Consider the following 23,377-nt stretch of genomic DNA (forward strand, 5'->3'; position numbering starts at 1 on the left):
ATTTTTGATGTGTTTCTAGGGAGAGGTGAGCTCCCTGTGCTCCCACTCTACCATCTTGACCGTCTCTTAATTTGGCTTCTTTTAAATCATTTTATTGAAAATACTTCTACCAAATAATAAGGTCCTAACTGTCTAAGTTGTATCATTGATATTTTCCACCTTCATTTTATTTGACTTTTCCACAGAATTTGACACTATTTGTCAGTTCTTTCTCGAAACTCTGAAGTTTCATGCGTGACCCTGGCCTGGTTTTCTTCGTATCTCTCTCTCTTAGCTTCCTGAGCTGCTTTCAGAGTCTAAATTTCTCTTCCCGTCCTTTAAATATCGGCATTTTACACTAATTCCTCTTCTTTTCTCTCTTTCTGTACTTTCCATAGAAGGTCACATTCAAATCCATGGCTTCAACTGCCATCAAATACACAGATGGCTTCTCGCATCTCTCAGCAGCACCCAATTTTCTCCTAAGATCTAGGTCCACATTTCCCCGCATCTACCTGGATACATCCACTTCAGTGCATCACAAGCATTTCAAAGTTTGTATGCCCGCAAATGGAAATTACCGCTCTTCCCCACCCCAACTTGCTCATCATCCAGTATTCTCGATTATCTACCAGATTTCTAAATCAAGAAAACCCTTCATCTCTGTATTATGTTTCCCCTTCTTAAAGGGGGAATGTATTATAAACTGTTGGTTGCCTATTTAAAAGCTATTCTTGACTTTTCTCGATGAGTACCCTGACTTATTTTAGAGAAGCCATATGTTTAGATCAAAAGCATGAGTTATGGATTGGTTATGTTAGTCTTGGAAATCCCATTCATTTTTGTCAGATATTCATTTCCACACCCTCTTCTGAACCTAGGAGGGGCCACATGATTCATTTTTAGTCAATGAAAAGTTATCTGGATATCGTCTTGAAGAATTTCTTTTTCTTTGATAAAACTGGTGAAATGTACTTGTTTCCTTTTTTCCTTCTTGGGATACTGTCATGTAAAGGTATGATGCTTGGACTGTGGCAGCCCTCTTGCTACTGTTGGAGAAAAACCTTTAGGATGAAAGCCAATACATAAGGATGGTGGTACAAAAGAATGGGGTAATGTCTATGATTTGAAGTAGAGCCTACAGTCCTTTTCTACAGGACTGTAGAAAGCTACTTGGCAGCTTGAGTGTATCCAGGGAACTGAGGAAAACTCAAAAGTCAAAATATCAAAATTTGTCAGCCTTGGGAATTGTATTATATTCAATTTTATGAACCAAAATGTAAGAGAAACAGAAAACTTGGTGGAGAGCCACAAAGATAATTAAATGGCTGGAAAGGAAAGCCTACTAAAACATCGAAAGATTTGTAACTATTTACTAAATAATAAAATCTTAAAAACTTAATCATAATGTACTACAAAGAGGTTTATTATAGATAGAATATTGATCAGTTCTTATATGCTTTTATAGCGATATAATACAAACTATGGCTTCACATTTAATAGCCTGATATTCCTAATCTAAATCAGTTATCTTTTTCCTTTTACCTACTTTCTCCTCTTACATTCTGAAATGGTTCAATTTTCCATTGCTCAACACACTATCCAGACTGTATACCTCAAAGTCATGTTTACTGATGACCTCTCCTTCTCCCAACATAATAGCCTTAAATGTAATTCTTTTTACAATATAAAGTGCTCTTTTAAAAAAAAATTTACTAGTTTATAATTGATTATATTCAAGTGGTTACCTTGGCCACAGAGTTGCTCTACTTGGGTCCTATAACACATTGTCATTCAAGGATATAATACATAATGAATTTACTGAATGAATTTATTGAATACATTTTCTTCTTCCCAGGAATCAGACCTGGTCCTGGGGTCTGGGCTAGGCAACCGATGTCATCCTGTACTCTCCATCACTGCACTTCTGCCATAAGCCTATATGCACACAAAATCTTCTCCTCTGGACCCTGTTCCCCTTCTCCTACTCCTCCACAAAGGACAACTCTCCAGAGGGGTCAGAAAAATCACCAAGTCCTCACAGCCGACTCTGAATCCCACTTAGATTTAGCTCGGTCCCCCAGACATACTGAAAACACCTGTCCTAAGGAATTTAATTCATTCCCTTATATTTATAGCAGACTCCTCCCTTCCTTTAGGAACCTGACTAGGGAGAGAAAGAGACACAAAAGTAAAGAAAATGGTTTGTGTGTGGGCTGGGGTGAAGAATGGAGCAGACTGTAAGGCAAGGAAAGAGATACTTAAATATTGACTCAATGCAAACCCAAGAATATTTTAAGGTTCATTATTATACATCACAACCAATTGGTACTTTTTGAATTCTGAATGTGTGTCCAGCACCGTGTCAAGGACAGAAAGAATTCAGCAGAAGTAGTAGATACATGCTTCTTAAGGCACGTGATGTTCATGATCTAAAAATTCCACTTCTGGTTATACACCTCAAAGAGCTAAAAACAGAGACTTGAAGAGATATTTGTACAAGAATGTTCATAGCAACATTATTCACAGTATCCAAAAGGTATAAGCAACCAAGTGTCCATCCACATATGAACTGATAGACAAAATACTGCATACAATGGAATGCTATTCAGCCTTAAAAAGGAAGGAGATTCTGACATAAGCTACAATGTGGAAGAACCTTGAAGACGTTATGCTAAGTGAAATAAACCAATCACAAAAGGACAAATACTGTACGATTCCACTTATATGAGTCATCTAGAGTAATCAAATTTATAGCAACAGAAAGTAGAGTGGTGGTTGGTAGGGTTGAGGGAGAGAGGAATAGAGACTTATTGTTTATTGTGTACAGTTACAGTTTGCTAGATGAAAAGAATCCTAGAGACAAGATGGCAGTGATAGTTGGACAACAATGTGAATGTACTTAATGCCATTGAACTGTACACTTCAAAATAGTTAAAATGTTAAATTTTATGTGTATATCACCAGTTACTAATTTTTTAAAAAGGAACATGACGTTCTTGAAGATCAGATCTATACAACTGAAACAACTAAAAGAACTCAAAGGAGCAAGTATTGTCATCTGTGGCTTTGAGGACCCCTATGCTTTATTGGCTTATTTTTGCTTTGTTGAAGCGGATAGTAAGGAAAATGACTATTTCTAGCTCTTCAGGGTAGGCTCCATATCAACTCTTCCAGCACTAATGAGAACAAAATCCAACCAGTCACTTAAAAATTAAATACCATAAAGATAATTAAGCCTACTGAGAAATATTATGTAACATAGGCAGATATGTTTTTCCTCGTTGTCCTTGAGCTGTAAAATTAAAGGTTACCTTAGCCCACATTATTGGAGAGAGGCTTTCAAGGACTTCTAAAAACATGCCTTACTCGGCTTTGTAATTTTTCTTTAGGCAAAAAGAGCCTGCTGTCAATGGAGTTGATAACTAGCATGAGCTAAAGAGGGATTCAAGCTACTGTAGGGAGCTAAGTACTTGCCCTTGTTGTTCAAACTCTAGTGGTCAGTTTTGAGCATGGGTGTGGACAACAAATTAATATACAAAGGCCCCAGGTCCCCAACTGGAAATGTCTCCAGGAGGAATAATTCAGTGAATTGAAAAGAACACACTTTGCATTTTTTATGTACTGCTTTGGGTTCCTGGAAATGTCAATTTATAAATATAGTGCATTATGTCACCCTTCAGCACCATTACTTGGATAGGATACAAATATTTTGCTTTAGCTATGACACCATGTAAATATCTGCCTTGAAACTTACAATTACACCACAAACCTTAACACATACCGAACTGAGCTACTGTGCTCCCCCTGAAATCCTTTTGAATCCAGTTTTCTCCTGGTGAATGACCTCACCATCCATCCACTTGCTCAAGTGAAAAACACGAGCAATATCTCCTACTCCTTACCTCCTGCCGCTTCTACCATGTAGTATCTCTCAAACCTGTCTACTCTCTCCATCTCCCTTGTTACTACCCTAGTTCAGGCCATAGTCACATCTTACTGGATTAATGCAGCAGCCCCCAACCAAGTCTCGTGCCTCAGAGGTTCGTTGCATCTGATCCAGTCTTCACACTGGAGCCAGGGTGATCTTTGTAAAACACACTTCCTTGCTTAACATCCTTTTAATGGACACTCAAAAATATGCACACATTAAAATTCACTTTTCACTTGTATGGTTCTCTGAGTTTTGACAAATCCATAGGGCTTTTTAGCCACCACCACAATCAAAATACAGAGCAATTAACCTCACCTTCAGAAAAATTTCCTCATGCTGCCTCTTTGTAGTCAAATCCAACCCCCAACTCTAACCCTAGGCAACCACTGATCTGTTCTTTATCTCCATAGTTTTGCCTTTCCAGCAAGTCATATAAATGGAATGATACAGGATGTAACCTTTTGACTCTGGCTTCTTTCACTCCTCATAATGTGTGTGAGATTCAGATGAGACTCATATGTTAAGTTCAAGTAGTTTCTTACTGCTAAGTAGTATTTCATTGAACCATAAAACTGGTTCATGCTCACTTTATCTGTTTAATATGATGGTTGTGAGTATTTAAAAAAAAACAAAAGCTTCCATTTGTGGAAAGCTAATTGAAAAAAAGAAAGTACCAGATTCATATCAATACATGGGAGCACTTAGCACAGTGGTTCCACCCTGACCTCTTTCCTGTGCTCCACACTTGTACATCCAAATGCCTCCTGGTCATATTCACTGGGATGCCCCAGTGGCATCTCACCAGACCTTGCCTTATATTGAATTACAGTCAGTTGCCATCTGAATTGTTTTGGATGAATAGGATTCTAGTTTCAAGAAAAATAAGAATGATTATAGAAGAAATGTTTTATCCTTCATTGAGCATCTATTAACCTATGACCATGAGAGCAGTTGTGCCCTTAAAAATGTATGGGAAAAATTCATATTTTAGATAGGATAGATATATGCTAATTTAATATCATTTAAAACACATGAGTGTTCCAGCTACAATGGACTTTTAACCACTTAAAAATTCAGGATTACAGATAGTTTATACTATCTAATGAGAACAAAAAGGTGGAAGAGTATTTATTTGATTTATAATTTCTGGGATTTAAAGTAATATTTTTAAGATGGCTATATATCTCCCTCACAGGATGCTTACTAGTTACAAAGGGAAAAAATAATAACTTTATAGTATAGGAACCTGGGAATTACCACCTGAACACATGATCAAAATTAAACGTTCACCATTATGAGACAAACTGGCATCAAGTGCCTCCTGATACGGTGCATTGAGACAAACAGAACATCATTGATTCCTGCCCAAAGTGCAAACCTGAATCAAATCATGAACCATCAGAAAAAGGCTAGATGGTCTGGCCTATACTCTTCAAAGAATATCTTTGTCATAAAACACAAGAAATACTAAGAAACGATCTCAGGTTAAAAAAGACATAACTGAAGGCAACTCATGATCTGGGACCTTCTTTTCCTGTAAAGGATTTAATTGGCACAATTGCCAAAATATGAACAAAGTCTGTCAATTAGATAATGGTATTGCATCAATATTAATTTCTTGATTGTGTTCATTGTATTATAGCTATCTAAGAGATGTTCTTGCTTTTAGGAAATACACATTCATATAATAAGGAGCAAAGAGCCATGCTTAATTTCAAACTCAGAGGGGGAAAGTGTGTTTATATATGTGTACACAGAGAGGGTGGAGGAAAGAGAGGAGGATAAATACAGTAAAATGTTTACATTTGGCTAATCTGGGTAAAGAATAAAAGAATGTATAGAATTTTTTGTCCTATACTTGCAATATTTTACTTTAAGTCTGAAATTATGTCAAAATAAAAACTTTTAAGGAAAAATAGGCATTACCTATGCCATTATGTTAGAGTCTTTTAGAGACACAGTCTCTTTAATATTTTCCCACCTGCCTGAGAATGACTTCCTCCCTCCGAAATAATCATCTTTCTCTTATTCCTCTATGTCTAAACACAAGCTCTCTTCAGAGGTTACTGGGATTGCTTCCCTCCACCCAAACCTCAAGAGAAGGAGGAGTAATCTGTTTTGGTAGCTTTGATAGGATTACATTTGTTTTTGTACAGTTTAACTTATGATGCAAAAATACAATAATTTTTCATATAACAATTTTACTTTTAACTCAATAGAATTATATTCACAGAAGACCAAGGGCTCTCCTTGAATTTCCCGTAGGAACTTTGCATTTACTGTTATCAAAAGTTGTATGTTCCTTGACAATGTTATTGTGCCTCCACCTTTACAAGGCATGTAGGCTGGATGCTGGAGAGAAGAAGATAAGGGTGAGAGAATTAGCTCTGTGTGCCCAAATGTTGTTTATAGTGTAGTTAGGAAAATCTATGACTCCCTGTGTTGAAAGTCAGGTACCCATGTATGAAACAGGGCAGCCCCAAAGGCAGATGACTAATTCACCATTGAATTATAGGAAATAAATGTTGGTTAGATGCTTAGATTCCAATACAAGCTAAGGAGGTTTGTGAAGACCCAAATTCCTTTGAAAGGCAGAAGTGAAAGATCGAGTGCTCCGAGGCCAGACCATGTTGAATTTTGACTCTGCTCTTTACTGATCTGATGATCCTGAGAATGTTCCTTAGGCTCTTTCAGCTCAGTTTCTTCATCTGTAAAATAAGGAAAATAATTCCTACCATGAAGTGTGTTGTAAAGGGACAATGTTAGCAAATCATCTGACGTAGACAGGACACTATTGATTAAGTAGTACAGGCTCATTGCTCACAGCCTACAAGCTTTACATGGATTTACCTGAAAAAAAAAGTATGTTAATAAAAATTATAAAATCACTTAGAAAATTCAAAAATTAGATTTATGGACAATTGTATGTTTTAATATCTTTGATATAATGAAGATTTGGGCTTTCAGAGGGAAGCTTACTTACCACCTGCAAATGTTTTAAAACTACTTTGTAAGTATTCAATAAACTGTGATGGTTGTAACTATTTTTTATTTTAATTTTTTATTGATGTATGATTGACATATAATATTATCTTATTTTCAGGTATACAACATAATGATTTGATATTTGTATATATGCAAAATTATCACCACAGTAAAGTTAATTAACATTCATTACCATACACAGTTACAGTTTTTAAGACTTACTCTTTTAAAAACTTTAAAATATGCAATACAGTATTATTAACTATAGTCACAATGCTGTACATTATATCCCCATGACTTATTTATTTTATACTGGAAGTTTGTACCTTTTGACTCTCTTCACCCATTTGCCCACCCTCCACCCTTGCCTCTGTTAACAATTAATTTGTTCTCTGTATCTATGAGCTTTTTTGTTTTTCAGATTCTACAGATAAGTGAGATCATATGGTACTTGTCTTTCTCTGTCTGACTTGTTTCACTTAGTACAATATAATGCCCTGAAGGTCCATCCCTGTTGTTGCAAATGGCAATACTTCATTCTTTTTTATAGCTGAATAATATTCTATTCATCTTCTTTATCCATCCATCCATCCATTGATGGACACTTAGGTTGTTTCCATATCTTGGCTATTGTAAATAAAGCTGTAATAAACATGGGGGTACATATATCTTTTCAAATAAATATTTTCATTTTCTTCGAGTAAATACCCAGAAGTGAAATTGCTGATCATGTGGTAGTCCTGTTTTTTGAGGAACCTCCATACTCTTTTCCATAGTAGCTGTATCAGTATACATTCCTACAAAGTCTTCTCTTTTCTCTGCATCCTTGCCAACACTTCTTATTTCTTGTCTTTTTGATAATAGCCATTCTGACAGTGTTATCTCATTGTGGTTTTGATTTGCATTTCCCTGATGATGAGTGATGTTGACCGTCTTTTCAGTACCTGTTGACCATTTTTATGTCTTCTTTGGAAAAAAGTCTATTCAGATCTTCTGCCATTTTTGATCAGATTGTTTTTGGGTCTTGGTGGGGTTTTTTTGTTTTTGTTTTTTGCTACTGAATTGGATGAGTTCCTTATATTTTGGATATAACTCTTTATCAGATACTTGATTTTCAAAATTTTCTCCCTTTTGATAGGTTTCCTTTTTCAATTTGTAGATGGTTTCCTTTGCTGTGTAGAAGCTTCTTAGTTTGATGTAGACCCACTTGCTTATTTTTTGTTTTGTTGCCTTTGCTTTTGGAGTCAGATCCAAAAATATCATTACCAAGACCATTCTCAAGGCACTTACTGCCTATGTTTTTTCTTCTAGGAGTTTTATGGTTTCAGGTCTTACATTCAAGTATTCAATCCATTTTGAGTTAAATTTTGTGTATGGTGTAAGACAGTGGTCCAATTTTATTCTTTTGCCTATGGTTGTCCAGTTTTCCCAACACCATTTACTGAAGAGACTGTCCTTTCCCCATTGTATATTCTTGGCTCCTTTGTCATAAATTAATTGACCATATATATGTGGGTTTATTTTTGTACTCTCTATTATGTTCCATTGATTTATGTGTTTGTTTTTATGCCAATATCATACTGTTTTGATTACCATAACTTTGAATTTAGTTTGAAATCAGGGAGCATGATGCCTCCAGCTTTGTTCTTTCTCAAGTTTGTTTTGGCTAATCAGAGTTTTTTGTGGTTCCATACAAATTTCAGGATTGTTTGTTCTCTTTATGTGAAAAATGCCATCGGAATTTTGATAGCAATTGCATTGAATCTGTAGATTGCTTTGTTTTGAAGTGGACATTTTAAATTTTCTAAATGCTAATTTTTTCCCCCTAATGTGAGACTCTTCCAGCCTGGGGCTGATTTTGTTTTAACATCTGTAAGACTGAAACAAATACCCAGACCCAAACCATGGGTTATGTGTGATAAGACGCTAAAGAGTAAGAGAAAATTTTTATAGAAGCTCCATCTCATCTGCTTTGCTATGTCCTCCCTCCAACTTTGAACATGACCTTCAGTTGTCAGGCTTAAATGCAATAGTTTTATTTGGCTGTTGAACCTAATTATAATGAGTGAAATGCTCTAAGACTTATCACAGATGGGGTGGTGAGCCTTTTTCAGAAATGTCACCTTCAAATAGACTTGTGGCTTAACATATTTGTGGCACCTAACAGCTGTGTGCTTCTCCTAGAAACTTAATCCATCTCACTGATAATGTGGCACAGAAAATAAGATCTGGGGTTAAAAACCTTGGATTAAAATTGAGTATGTTAACATTTATTAAGCATTAAACTATCAACAAATACACTGATGCTGTATTATTTAGACTGCTCATAGTGAGGAATTGAAAGATTTAGTTTAGATCTGACATCGTTATTTCCAAAGGGAAGTTTCTTCTCACAGATGAGTTCAAATGGTTTGGTTACATTGTCTTTTAAACAATTATTTGTGTATTGAGGAAACATCAAGGTGCTAAGGAAGACAAAGAACAGTGGAAAAATATGGCCCCATTCCTTAAAGAACAGCTTACACTTTTTAAGGGGGAGTTAAGGCATTCACATGTGAAAACCTAAAATAATAGATATTTTGAGGACACATTTCCTTTCTGAGGGTTATAGATATAGAATTATAGATGAAGGAGAAGATCTACATAGGAAGGGAGAATTAAGAAATTTAGAGAGGTGAGTGTTGAGATGGAACTTAAAGGAAATGTATATTTGAGTAGTGAACAGCGGCTGAATAAATATTGCATATTTTTGTCTCTATGAAATTTGTGTATGTCATATGCTACATTTCACTGTGATTTTTAGAGCAGTTTTAGGTTCACAGCAAAACGGAGTGAAAGGTCCACCCCCACCCCCCAAACCTCCCCCATTATGTACATCCTGCATCACAGTGGTGTGCTCCTTATAATCAATGAACCTATGTTGACACATCATTATTACCCAAAGTCCATAGCTTACAGTATGATTCATGCTTGATGTTGTAAATTCCATGGTTTTTGTCATATGTAATGACATGGATCTATCATTGTAGTATCATGCAGAATAGTTTCACTGTCCTAAAAATCACCTGTGCTCTGCCTATTCATCTCTTCCTTCCCACAAACCCTGGGAAACCACTGCTCATTTTACTGTCTTCATAGTTTTGCCTTTTCTGGAACATCATACAGCTGGAATCAAATAGTACGTAGCCTTTTCAGATTGGCTTCTTTCACTTAGTAATATGCATTTAGGTCTCCTCCAGGTATTTTCATTGCTTGATAGTTTGTTTCTTTTTAGTACTGAATAATATCTCATTATCTAGATGTAGCAAAGTTTATTTATCCATTCACCTACTAAAGGACATCTTGGGTGTTTCTAAGTTGGCAATTGTGAAAAGCTGCTATGTACATCCATGTTCAGGTTTTTGTGTGGATATAAGTTTTTAGTTCATTTGTGTAAATAACCAAGGAGAGCCATTGCTGGATCACATGGTAAGAATATGTGTAGTTTTGTAAGAAATCCCCAACTGTCTTGTGAAGTGATTGTATCATTTGCATTCCACCAGCAATGAATGAAAGTTCCTATTGCGCCACATCCTTGTTAGCATATAGTGTTGTCAGTGTTTTGGATTTGGGCCATTCTAATAGGTGTGTATTTGTATTTCGTTGTTGTTTTCATATGCACTTTCTTGATTACATATGATGTTGAACATCTTTTCATGTGCTTACTGGTCATCTATATGTCTTCTTCTTTTAGGTCTTTTGCCATTTTAAAAATCAGGTTGTTACTGATGAGTTTTAAGAACTTTTTGAATATTTTAGATAAGTCTTTTATCAGATGTTTTATATGCAAGTATTTTCTTCTGATCTGTGACTTATCTTCTCGTCTCTTGACATTGTCTTCTTTAGAGCAGAAGTTTTAATTTTATTGAAATCCAGCTAACCATGTATTTCATGGATTGTGTCGTTAATGTTGTATCCAAAGTCTTTGCAATACCTAAGGTTATCTAGGTTTTCTCCTATGTTATCTTCTATAAATTTTATAGTTTTGCATTTTACATTTAGGTCTATCATCAACTTCAAGTTAATTCTTGTGACATGTATACAGTCTGTTTCTAGATTCTTTTTTTTTCATGTCCAGCTGCTCCAGCACCATTTATTGAAAAGACTATCTTGCTCCATCATATTGCTTTTTTTTTTTTGTCAAAGATCAGTTGACTATATTTATGTGAGTCTGCTTCTGGGCTCTCTATCCTGTTTCATTGATTTAGTTGTCTGTTCTTTCACCAATCCCACACTGTCTAGGTTACTGTAGCTTTATCGTAAGTCTTGAAGTTGGTGAGTGTCAGTTCTTCAACTTTTTTTCTCCTTCAATATTGAGTTGGCTATTCTGGGTCTTTTGTGAGAAACTTTAGAATCAGTTCATTGATACTTACATAACAACTTTCTGGGGTTTTGCTTGGGATTTTGTTGAATTTATAGATCAAATTGAGAATAACTGACATTTTGACAATATTGAGTTCCCATGTGTGAACATGAAAAAATTCTCTATTTATTTAGTACTTCTTTGATTTCTTTCATCAGAGTTTTCTGGCTTTCCTTGTAAGATCTGGCACATATTTTGTTAGATTTATACCAAAACTTTCATTTTGGAGGGGTGCTAATATAAACGATAACGCATTTTTTATTTTAAATTTCACTTGTCCACTGTTGGTTATGGAAAGTGATGAGCTTTTGTATATTAACCTCGTATCCTGCAACTTTGCCATTATCACTTGTTAGTTCCAGGAGTTTTTTGCAGAATCTTTCAGCTGGATTTTCTACATAGGCAATCATGTCACCTACAAACAAAGACAGCTTTATTTCTTTCTTTTCAATCTATATAACCTTGATTTCCGTTTCTTGTATTATCACATTGGCTAGGACTTCTTGTACATGTTGAAAAGCAATGGTGAGAGGGGACATCCTTGCCTTGGTCCCAATCTTAGTGAAAAAATTTGGATTTCTCAATATGAATATGATGGTAGCTGTAGGGTTTCTGTAGGGTTTTTTTTTTTATCAGTTTTATCAATAATGAATGGGTGTTGTATTTTTTAAATGCTTTTTCTGCATCTATTGATATGTTTATATGAATTTTCTTCTTTAGCCTGTTGATGAGATAGATTATATTAATTGATTTTCAGTGTTGAACCAGCCTTGCATACAAGTGACAAATCCCACTTGGTCAGGGTGTATAATTCTTTTTGTACATTGCTGGATTCAATTCGCTAATACTTTACTGAGAATATTTGCATCTATGTTCATGAGAGATATTGCTCTATAGTTTTAATGTCTTTGTCTGGCTTTAGTGTTAGGGTGATGCTGACCTCATAGAGTGATTTAGGAAATATTTCTTCTGCTACTGTCTTCTGGAAGAAAATGTATAGAATTGGTACAATTTCTTTCTTAAATGTTTGGTAGAATTCACCAATGAGCCTTGCTTGGGAATATTATTAGTTATTGATTAAAGTTCTTTAATAGATACAGGCCACTGTGATTTTAATGCCTCTTAAGGGCCAGAAAATATGCTAGGTGAATATGTATTTATTCTTCATCTATGTAATTAGGAAATCAGTGGTAAGTAATTGTGTTAGACATTTGTAGTTAAATCCTCAACATCTCTTCCACACTAGATAATTCTAAGCCATTCAGAGTCATTCCATTCACCTTGCCAAGGTGGGCCAGTGGGCATGTGCCTCAATTCGGCCAGTGAGACATGAGGGGAAGACTGCTCAGTGGGTTATTGGAAAGGTTTCCTTCCTTATTAAAAAAATTATTGAAAGAGAAAGTCTTTCTTCTTCCTCTGAGTGTGTCTTGTTTGGATATGGATTGTAACTGCTGCAGCCTTCTTTTGGCCATGAGAAGAACCAGTGTTAGGTTGAAGGTGATGCTGAGGATGGCAGAGTAAAGTGAAGGTAAAAACATGGAAACTTAGGATAATTATCAAACCATGACACCTGCCACATCTTCAGTTTTCCTTACCCTTGGACATCATATTATATGAGGTAAAGGTATTTCTTATTAAGATATTTCTTTTCTATTCCTTGTGATCAAAAACATCTTGTGAAATACAGTTTCCTCCATTTTATGTATGAGAAAACTAAGGCTCAAGGAACTTAAATAATTTTTCCAAGATTGCACATCTAATAAGTGTCTGAGCTTGTGTCTGAACCCAGGTCTATCTCATTCCTTTGCATAGTTCACTACTGCCCCTCATATGTAAACAGACATAAGAAATTAATAAAAGCCAGAATAAATAGTATTGACTGTTAATTTTCATATGCAGATTGTCTGTTGCTCTTGTATAAAATGATTGCACCTTTCTACATGAAGAACTAGTTTTGTATCATCTTAGTTACATGAAATGTATGAATTCATCCTATCTAGCCAAGATGGAAAATACACAAACAAACTTAAATCATTCTAGGGCTCACAAAAATATGTAGTGGCTTGAATGGTGGCTTCCCCACTAAGCCCCCACTCTCCCTAAAAAAGATAAGTTCACCCAGAATATATGTATGTGACTTTATTTGGACAAAGGGTCTTTGAAGACATAAAAGCTAAGAACCTTGAGATGAGTTATTCTTGGATTAGGGTAGACCTTAAGTCCAGTGGCAAGTGTCCTTAGAAGAGAAGACACAGAGAGAAGAAAGGAAGAGGACACTGACATAAAGAAAATGAGTATGTGAAGATGGAGGCAGATTGGCCCCAAGCCAGAGAATGCTTGGAGCCACCAAAAGCTCAAAGAGCTAAGAGGAATTCTCCCTAGAGCCTTCAGAAAGAAGCCCTGCGACACATTGATTTCAGAGTTCTAGTCTCTAAAACTGTGAGAAAATTAATTTCTGTTGTTCTTAAGCCACCAAGTTCATAATAATTTCTTACAGCAGCTCTAGGAAACTAATATAGGACTTTCTTGACCAAAATAATTTTCATTTCCTCCCCTTTCTATTGAAGAGGATTTTTCTGTGTTGACTACTGTCTCAGTCAACATGGTAGGCATGGCTAACCATGTGTTCCACCTTCCATGGAATAGGGTTGACCCTCAGAAGTGGTTGTCCATCTGGGGACTATATTTCCTAGTGCTTCTTACATATCAGTCAAATGTGTATCTAGTTCTGACCAATGAAATGTGAGAAGTGATGAGTGTTTCTTTTGAGGTAAGGTAGTTGAAAATAGTGCTCCTTTCCTGCTTTCTTGAGTCTTCTCCATTGGTAGGATCAGAAGACTCCAAGGTCCCAATGAAGGGCAGAGCCACAAGGTGACATTACCGTCATAGCTTACTGAAGCACACAGCACTATGGAGGCAAGTGGATTTATTAAATAAAAGTGGGGTTCTGTCAATCAAGATAAAGGGAGATAGGAAACATACAATATCAACCAAAACTACTTGTTATGTACATATACTTTGTTACTTTGATGCAATTCAGATAGTTAAAAATACCTTTCTAAGGGATACATTCTCAGCCTCTTGGATAATAATGAGAGTATTTATAAAGTATTACTCAAATGTTAATGAAACACTTTGACTACATACTCATTTACTTCTTATAAGAACTGTGTCATGTAGCTAAAATCAGTGGAGCTAACATTAGAACTAAGAAATTTTGACATCTAATCCACAGCTCTTTCTGAAGCAGCACTCCATTTACAAATGGAAATTCTTATCTCTTTCTGGGAGACATAAGTTTATCATCTGTGGTGAACATGTGCTCTTTTTTGGCTACCCAGTATATATTTTCCTTTCTTTTAGTTGACACTAATCTGATGGGACCAGGCGTCTGCCACTCTCAGCCTAAGTGCTTCAACTAGAGTTGCATCTTTCCCTGATTTTGGAGATGGACATGTGACTCACACTGGCCAATCAAAAATGGGCCCTGGTATGGACCCAATATGGCCCCCAATATGAGGGTCAGGTCCAGAACTTTCATTTTGTAGGGAAAAATACAAGAAACTGCACTGTGGACAGCCATCTTGCTAACCATAGGGAGTCTAGGAAAGAAGCCAATAGAGCTGATATATCAGACACTTGAATCTGAGGGCATCATTTGAGTCCTTGAATTCAGTCAAGCCTGAAGCCAAATTTACTTACAGACTTTTCACAAATCTCTCCCTTTTTTTTTTAATCTCGCCCTTTTAAAAAAAAAAAAAGTTGTATTTTTTTTGTCAGCTACTTGTGAAATAGTCAATTTTACCTCATATGGATAAACACTTATTTAAACAAGAAAAGTTAAATACTAGAGAAGAGCTATATCATTTCTAGTTACTTCTGGTTTTAGAACTTTGAGGCAGAAGTTTGAGTAGACCCTTAGCTAGTCTAGCCTCAGGTACAGGATCTGAAAATACCCAGCTCAGTATTTTGTGCCCTTCCTTACTCAAGAAATCTGAATGATAGGAGACCAGCACCTGTAGAAGCTCACTGAAGGACTTGTTGAATATCGAATGAATCTGGGGGTAGTGTGGAGTTTCATAAACTACAAGTATGTGTTCATACTTCATCCCTGAAATAAACAGCTTGTGACTTAATAGTCAATAAGATAAACTCTTTTTTCTGTTGCTTTGTAATTACTTGAAATATATAGAGAACACCAAAATTTAATTATTGTGTGTGTGTGTGTGTGTATGTGTATGTTAGGAGGGGGCCAGTTAAAGATATCTCTTTGGCAGGGGGTAGAATTTTAAAATGCAGCTCATGTGTTATATTTGCCTTATTTACATTTCTCCTTCATTAAAACCTGGAGCTGGACTATTAAAGATGATTACCAGGTCATGGCCAAGGGCTGTGAATGATTGTCACTGAGTTTATTTCATTTCTTTAGTACATATATATAGCAATTTATCCATCAAAAATTAGTTGTATTTTTTCTGAATCCATGCTACTTGAGTGTTTATAGCTATTGCTGGAACTTGAGAAATGTAAGTTTCTGTTCATTCTAAAAAAATAAGGTATTTTAATGGTTTAGCTTGCATTGATTCCCTACCTGTAAACCCTGGAAAAGGTAGGTCCTTTAGTTTCTGTCTCCACAGGAGCAGCTGGAAAGTATGAAGAGAGGATAGGGATGGGATCACGTGTGAAGAACACTGTTTAATAGTGTACAGAAGCAGAAAATCCTCCCACTCATTTGCTTCTTGGTTAACGTACTTTCATGCAGATCGTAAGCTCCTTGAGGCCAAAAACCTTGTCTATCTAGTTTATCAGTACTTAAGAGCCTAATCCATGGTAAACACTGAATAAATATTTTCTAAATGATAACTGGAAGGATAGGTGAATAAAAACTCTTAAGAAATTAAGCAAATAATGCTCTAAGTTTCATCATGAATCTCAGGCTTTGACCACCCTTTAGCCTAATTCAATCTTATTAACCATTAGTTCTTACCAGCACAGGCACAGCTATTTTATTTATCTTTGTATTAGTTTATTTATTCAACAAGTGCTTACAACTTGTTAGCCAGGAATAGTCAACAGAGAATGGTAACAGCCCCCAGGTAGGGCATGTGAAAATGTATGGGGGCATTTTTTTTGTTGTTACAATGACTGCCTCTATTGGCATTTGGGGGACAAAGCATGCTAAATATCCTATAATCTGTTCTACTACTAATGGAAATGAGGTTTATTTCTAGTTATTATGAACATTCTGTACTTGTCTCCTGGTAAAATTCCTTTCTTGGGGTATTATGTACAAGAGGTTCTCTAGGACAATCAGTGGCTTTCAAACTCTTTGAATCATGGGCAAGAGTAACTAATACATTTTATGTCACAACCCTGAAACATACACGTGTGTGTATAACTGAAACAAAAATTTACATGACAGTACTATCGTTTACTGTGTGTTATGCACTCTGATCTCCTTTATTAACAAATAATGCTGCTTGCAACCCACTACGTTGACTTTCAAAAGCTATTCATTGGTCAAAACTCAGTTGAACAAGTATGCCAGTAGTGGAAGTGTTACGCTTAAGAGTAGGCTCATATTTAACTTTTCTAGGAAATGCTAAGCTATTTTCAATGTCATTATTCTAACTTAACCTGCTGAGAATGCAGAGGAGATTCTGTTGCTCTACAGCCTTGCTGTTAGTCTTTTCTATACCACATGTGCATCATACTCTATGCAATTTTGTATCCTTTTTCACTTAACATTAATATGAACAATTTCCAGTATCAATAGTTGGTCTTAAAACCTGAGATTTTGAATTAAGCATAATATTGGGTTGGCCAAAAAGTTCGTTCGGGTTTTTCTGTAAGATGTTATGAAAACCCGAATGAACTTCTTGGCCAATCCAATATTTCACTTTAAGGATATATTATCATATATTTGACTTTTCCTCTGCAAGCTATGCTTTGAAAGCTTTCGATAACCCAGTAATGAAACCATTGACTATACTCTGACTTATCAGTCTCCCATTGCATCTTAGGACAGATGCCAAGTCTCAGGATTACTGAGTCAGTGGGTATGACCATGTTTATGGCTTTTGATATGTATGTTCAAATTGTACTCCAAAAATTTTGTATGTATTTATTTTTAGATGAATCCAGCTTTTCTTAATTTTGACTGGGTTAAGTTTAGCTGAACATATAACATTAGACAGTAGAGTCCTGTTTATGAAACAGTACTCTTAAATAGATTTGGAAGTATGTTTTCCATTCTCCATATTTAGAACTGTAACTGTAAACAGAAGTAGGGAAAGAATTTCCAGCCTTAACACTGTATTAATTCATTTCACTTTAATAGTTGTTTGCCTCACTGTGGAATAAAAATAACACTGTACTAGCCACCAAAAGACCTGACTTTTAATTTTGCCTCTCATCAACCATGTGACCTTCAGCAAATCATTTAACCTCTCTGAATCTCCATCCATAGAATAGTGATGTTTGGCTCTGCTCTGCCCATCTCCGAGTGCACATAAGAATTAAATGATCCAGGAGAGGGGAAACCATCAATACTGAAACTGATCAAATGAAACAAATGAAACATAAGAAATACATTTGGAAATACTTTGAATCTATCCAGTAGATTTACCATGAGGACATTGGTCTTGAATAAGTAAACAGATTTTCCATAGCTTTTACCAGTGGGATAAAGCTAGGTTTCACACCTAATATACAATGTCTTTATTATTTACTTTTTATTAAAAAGATAATGTTAAGGAAAGAAGAAGTAGACTTCCCATAATTAAAACAAATCAGTGCCTGGACCACAGCAACTTGCAATCCTGATTTAATTGGTCTAGGATGGGGGCTGGGCTTTAGTATATTTTTAAAGCTTCTTAGATGATTTCAGTGTGCCACTGGGAATGAGACCTGGTAGCCACTAGCCACATGTGGCTATATAAACTTAAATATTTAAGCTAATTAAAATTAAATAGTATTGAAAAGGCAGTTGCCCAGCTGCAGTAGGCACATATGAAGTACTTAGTTGTCACATGTGGCTGGATTGATGGCTACCCTTATTAGACAGCACAGAAGAACTTTTCTATCACTACAGAAAATTCTGTTGGACAGCACTGTTTTTTTTTGGTTATCACCATTATTTTTTTTTAAGTGCAGTAAAAATTTTTTTATTAATTAATTTTTGGCTTCATTGGGTCTTTGTTGCTATGCACGGGCTTTCTCTAGCTGCGGCAAATGGGGGCTAGTCTTTATTGCGGTGCACAGACTTCTCATTGCAGTGGCTTCTCTTGTTGCAGAGCACGGGCCCTAGGTGGGCGGGCTTCAGTAGTTGTGGCACACGGGCTCAGTAGTTGTGGCTCACGGGCTCAGTAGTTGTGGCTCACGGGCTTAGTTGCTCCGCGGCATGTGGGATCTTCCCGGACCCCTGCATTGGCAGGCGGATTCTTAACCACTGCGCCACCAGGGAAGTCCCTAAGTGCAGTAAAATTTACATACAGTGAAATACACAGGTCTTAATTGAACTATTAGGTGAGTTTTGACAAATGTACGTACCCACTTATCCAACAGCTCAATCAAGGTATAAAACGTTCACATCCCCCAGTGTTCCCCCCTGCCGCCTTCCAGTCCACCAGCACAACCCACAGGCAACCAGTCTTCTGATTATTGTCATAGATAAGTTTTGCCTTTCTTTATTTCATATAAGTTACTTATTTTCATTAAAGAACAAACCACTATTCATGATTATAAAAGACATTGCATTATTAGATTTTTTAGTGAACACAGTTGATTTAAATGTCTGATGTTGATGAAGAAAACTTTCTAAGAATTTCATAGTGTGGACAACACTGCTCTTGATGCCTATATAGTAGATGAAGAAAGAAAGCTTTTGATGACGGTAGTAAGTATTTTTTCCTATTTACTCATTTAATCATCGGATATTTACTGTGGGCTTGCTGTACGCTAAGCAGTGGGCTAGATTCGTATTTGTCACGGACCTGTTCCTCACCTGATATTTGTTGCATCTGAATATTACCTGGTCTGATACTTGCTGTTTTCCTAAATAAATTTATCTTAAGAGTAAACTTTTTTATTCTTACAAAAAATGGAAAATCACTCTCATTTGCCTTAAATGCAAAGGAATGTTTTTAAAAAATAAGGTGGAGATTTCTGGCAACAAAGCCTAATTATGAGGAACTTCAGTTTTACTACATAAAAAATGCTGGATAAAAGGTAACAGTCATTAAAGTATCAACACTTACCTATCTGAACTCAAAATACAGACAACTCCCCAAATAACAGAAAAGACAGAGAAATCAAAGGTGGAGTGGTGAGCAGGTGGGGGGTCCTGGAGGCCCACTGAGATGTTTGTCCCAGTCGCAGCCAAGGAAGCTGGAGATGTGGTAGCCAGGTGGGGACACATGAGGGAAGGGGGAGCTGAAACCAACCCCCACCCCATCCCACAGCAAACAAACCACACACACACCCTGGAGACTCAGAGAGCTTCTCCGGCAAAAAGAGCCCAGATGCATGAAGTCTATGTCTGGATGAACAGAAAATTTTGGCAAGTAACCACAACTAAATAGAAACTGTAGGCCCACTGTGATGCTTAATTTTATTTGTTAAATTGATTGGTCATGGGGTGCTCAGACATTTGGTTAAACATTATGCTAGGTGAGGATGTTTCTAGAGGAAATGAACATTTAAACAGATAGAGCAGATTGCTCTCCCTAATGTGGGTGGGCCTCACCCAATGGACCGAAGGCCTGTATAGAACAAGAAGGCTGAATAAGTGGGGACTTCTAACTATATATACATATTCATGTATATACATACATATACCTATACACATGTATGTATGTGCCGACAGAGCGAGAGCAAGAGGGATGGTATTGCTTCTGTTTCTCTGGAGAACCCTGATTAATACACCCACACAGCACTGGTTGTATGGAAGCTTATGGAAACAGATGCACCTTCTCCCTGCTCTCTGGAAGATAAACTGAAACTGTGATCTAAGCTTAGCTAATCAAATGCCCCCACTGAGACCTGGTGGGATTGTTGAGAGAAGGAGGCAAAAGCCAAAGAGTCAATTAGCGATCTTGCAGTGACTGCAGCAGAATCGAGAATTGAGAGTCCAGTGGCATGAGGCTGAGTGACCAGGGGTGAAGGAACCCAGCAGCCAAGCTTCCAGCATTCAGCGTTACAATGCCAATATCGAGGGCATCAGAAACATCAATTCTGGCAAGATCTGGGCCAATGCTTGTCTCCCTTGATCCCAACCTTTCTGGCAGCTCTGCTTAAGTTTGCTGCAACTGGTTTCTGTTTTCTAGCAGGCTATGGGAACTCACTAAATATTGTAAGCAGGGAAATCACAGGATTAATGCTATGGGTTTGTGGCTCTGGGTTCATAGAATGTTGATTACTTCTTATGATATAAACCTTTCCCTTGACACACACACAATGGGATGCTTTTGGATTGTATTTTCCTCTGTGCTGTTTTAGATCTGGGCCAGCTCTCCGCTGTGAAGACTAGGTGCAACCCAAGGTGTGAATCAAGTGACATAATGAAAAGATCCCAGCTCTAAAATGTCCATCTTTCTCATCAACTGACCCCAGAAACTCCTCCCTACTTGAAAATTCCAACTGATAGTTTCCAGGTATAAGTGACCACTCCCAGAGACTTTAGTTCTGTCTGTCTTCCAGTTGCAATGCATAGTTACCAAAGGGTCTGTGGATGTAGAGTTCCACCCCAGCTCTACCACGGACTAGCTGTGTGACCTTAGGCAACTGAATTACACCTGGACCCTAAGTTTTCCTTCTCTGTAAAATGAGCATAACAATAGTACTTAATTCATAGAGGTATTATGAGGTTTAGGTGAGCTCACAGTGCCCTCACAAAAAAAAAATGTTTAATAAGCAGTAGATATTATATTAATACCTTGGAAATCCAGAGGTATGTGAAGAGAGGTTCATGTTTCGGGGTTTGAAACAAATGCTGCGTGCTCAAGTCCAATTTGGGCCAGATTCATCTTAAGAAACTCATAGGCACTTTTATATTTATAAGTTCAGTCTCACATTTTCCAAAACATGTTAACATATACCCACACCCTACATTAAATATCCATTTTTTTGCTGTAAAGTGTTGAAAAAAATCTTATGATTGCTTTTTAAAAAAATTTTTTTAGCATTAACTTATTGAACTTACATTGCTTAGAAACCACTGTACTTACATCGAAATTTTTTGAAGTAATAGCCAAATCTACAATTATTTTCCAAGGTAATACCATTTTTATAAATATAAAATTTTTTGGTTAGGTTTTGTATAGGCAGGGGAAGTTTCTTCCAACATTATATTATGAAAAATTAACACACATAAATCCTGATAAAACAGATAAACTTACACCTTTATGCCCTACCCCTGGGTTTAACAGTTGTTTATATTTTGCTATATTTGTACTCTGATACACAAATATATATATACATGTATATGTGTATATATATGTGTGTGTGTGTATATATATATATATATATATATATATATAAAATCAGAATCATATATATATACCCCATTTTTGGATGAAAAATTTGAAAGTAAGTTGCCAGGAAGCATAGCACTTCACCCTAAATACCTCAGCAGAAATCTCTTACATAAAATCATAATCCCTTTATCACACTGTAGAAAATTAACATAAATTCTCTAATATATCTAATATTCAGTTCATTTTCAAATATCTTTTGTAACTGGCTTTTATGAACCAGTATCAATAGTTACAGGGTTGCATTTGGTATGTCTCTATTTCTCTTTTAATATAGAATTTTTTTTTTAACCTCTCATGACATTGACTTTTGTAAGAATCCAGGCCCCTGGTCCTTTAGAATACTTCCATTCTGGATTTGTCTATTTCTTCATGGTGTTGTTTAACGTGTATCTCCATCTCCCAACTCCTTTATTTCTTATCAACGGGGAGTTAGGTCCTGATTCTTGATTGAGTTCAGTTTCAACATTTTTGGAAGAAGTTCATGGGAAGCAGGTCCATGTCAGGTTGCCTCAGCGTCAGAGTCCTAAGCTTGACCACTTAGTAAGTATAGATCTCTCACTGTAAAGTACACTTTCCTCTTTTGCAATTACCGAGTAATGCTCAGAGTAGATCTTGGCATGGTGAAAATATACTGTTAATCAATAACCTCTTACCTAATGGTTTTAGCATTTGTTGATGATCCTTGCCTGAATCGATTATTACGTTGGGGAATGCAAAAGTGTGATCTTCTATTATTATTCCCTCTACATTTATTAACTGGTATTATTTCTCTCTTTTTTTTAACCTAACAATAGATCAATACATTTAACAATTTAAAGCCATTGAATTTAATAATAAATGAAACTGACATAATGTGATATACTTGTACATTTTGTATTTTTTCTTTTGATGGGTAAAGCCAACAAATTTTCTCACACATTTAGCTCTTGAAAAATTCATAGCCTCTGTGGCACTGTGGTGCCTAGTGGATAAAATAGCTGTGGTAGGAACTATATCTAACGACACGGTCAGCATTAAACAGTTGTACTGTGTTGTTCAGCACTGTGAGTGAGCACATCAGCAGGTGAGGAAAAAATTCTGTGCTTAGGAAAACTAGTCTGCCCGACATCCCAGGACCTAGGAGGTCTGTGTGGGAGCCTCTGTGGGGTAAGATGGGCTGGGGCACAGGAAGACCACAGACTAATGTGTCCCTTTATCCTTTGACCAACTATGATTTAAATCAAATCAACAAGCACTTTATGAGTCTATTTTGGGTTAAAGACTATGCTAGTATTCCTCTTTGCTATTTCCTTCTGTAAACTTTAAGGACCAAACTATTCCCTTATTTCTTTCTTCATTTAGTCACATATGAAAGCTGACTGCACACCCGCTGTGCACAGGCCTAGAGAAGGTTCTTCTTCCCCTTCCAGAGGAGAACCACACCTAAACCTTCATGGCTGCATAGAAAACTCACTCACATCAACACTGGCATTCAGGAGAGCCTTCTGTTCTTGGGTCATCATTCTTCCCAGTCTCTCTCAAATACTGTTTATCTCCTTAATT

Source organism: Tursiops truncatus, chromosome 16 (assembly GCF_011762595.2).
Source record: "Tursiops truncatus isolate mTurTru1 chromosome 16, mTurTru1.mat.Y, whole genome shotgun sequence".
NCBI classification, from domain to species: Eukaryota; Metazoa; Chordata; class Mammalia; order Artiodactyla; family Delphinidae; genus Tursiops; species Tursiops truncatus.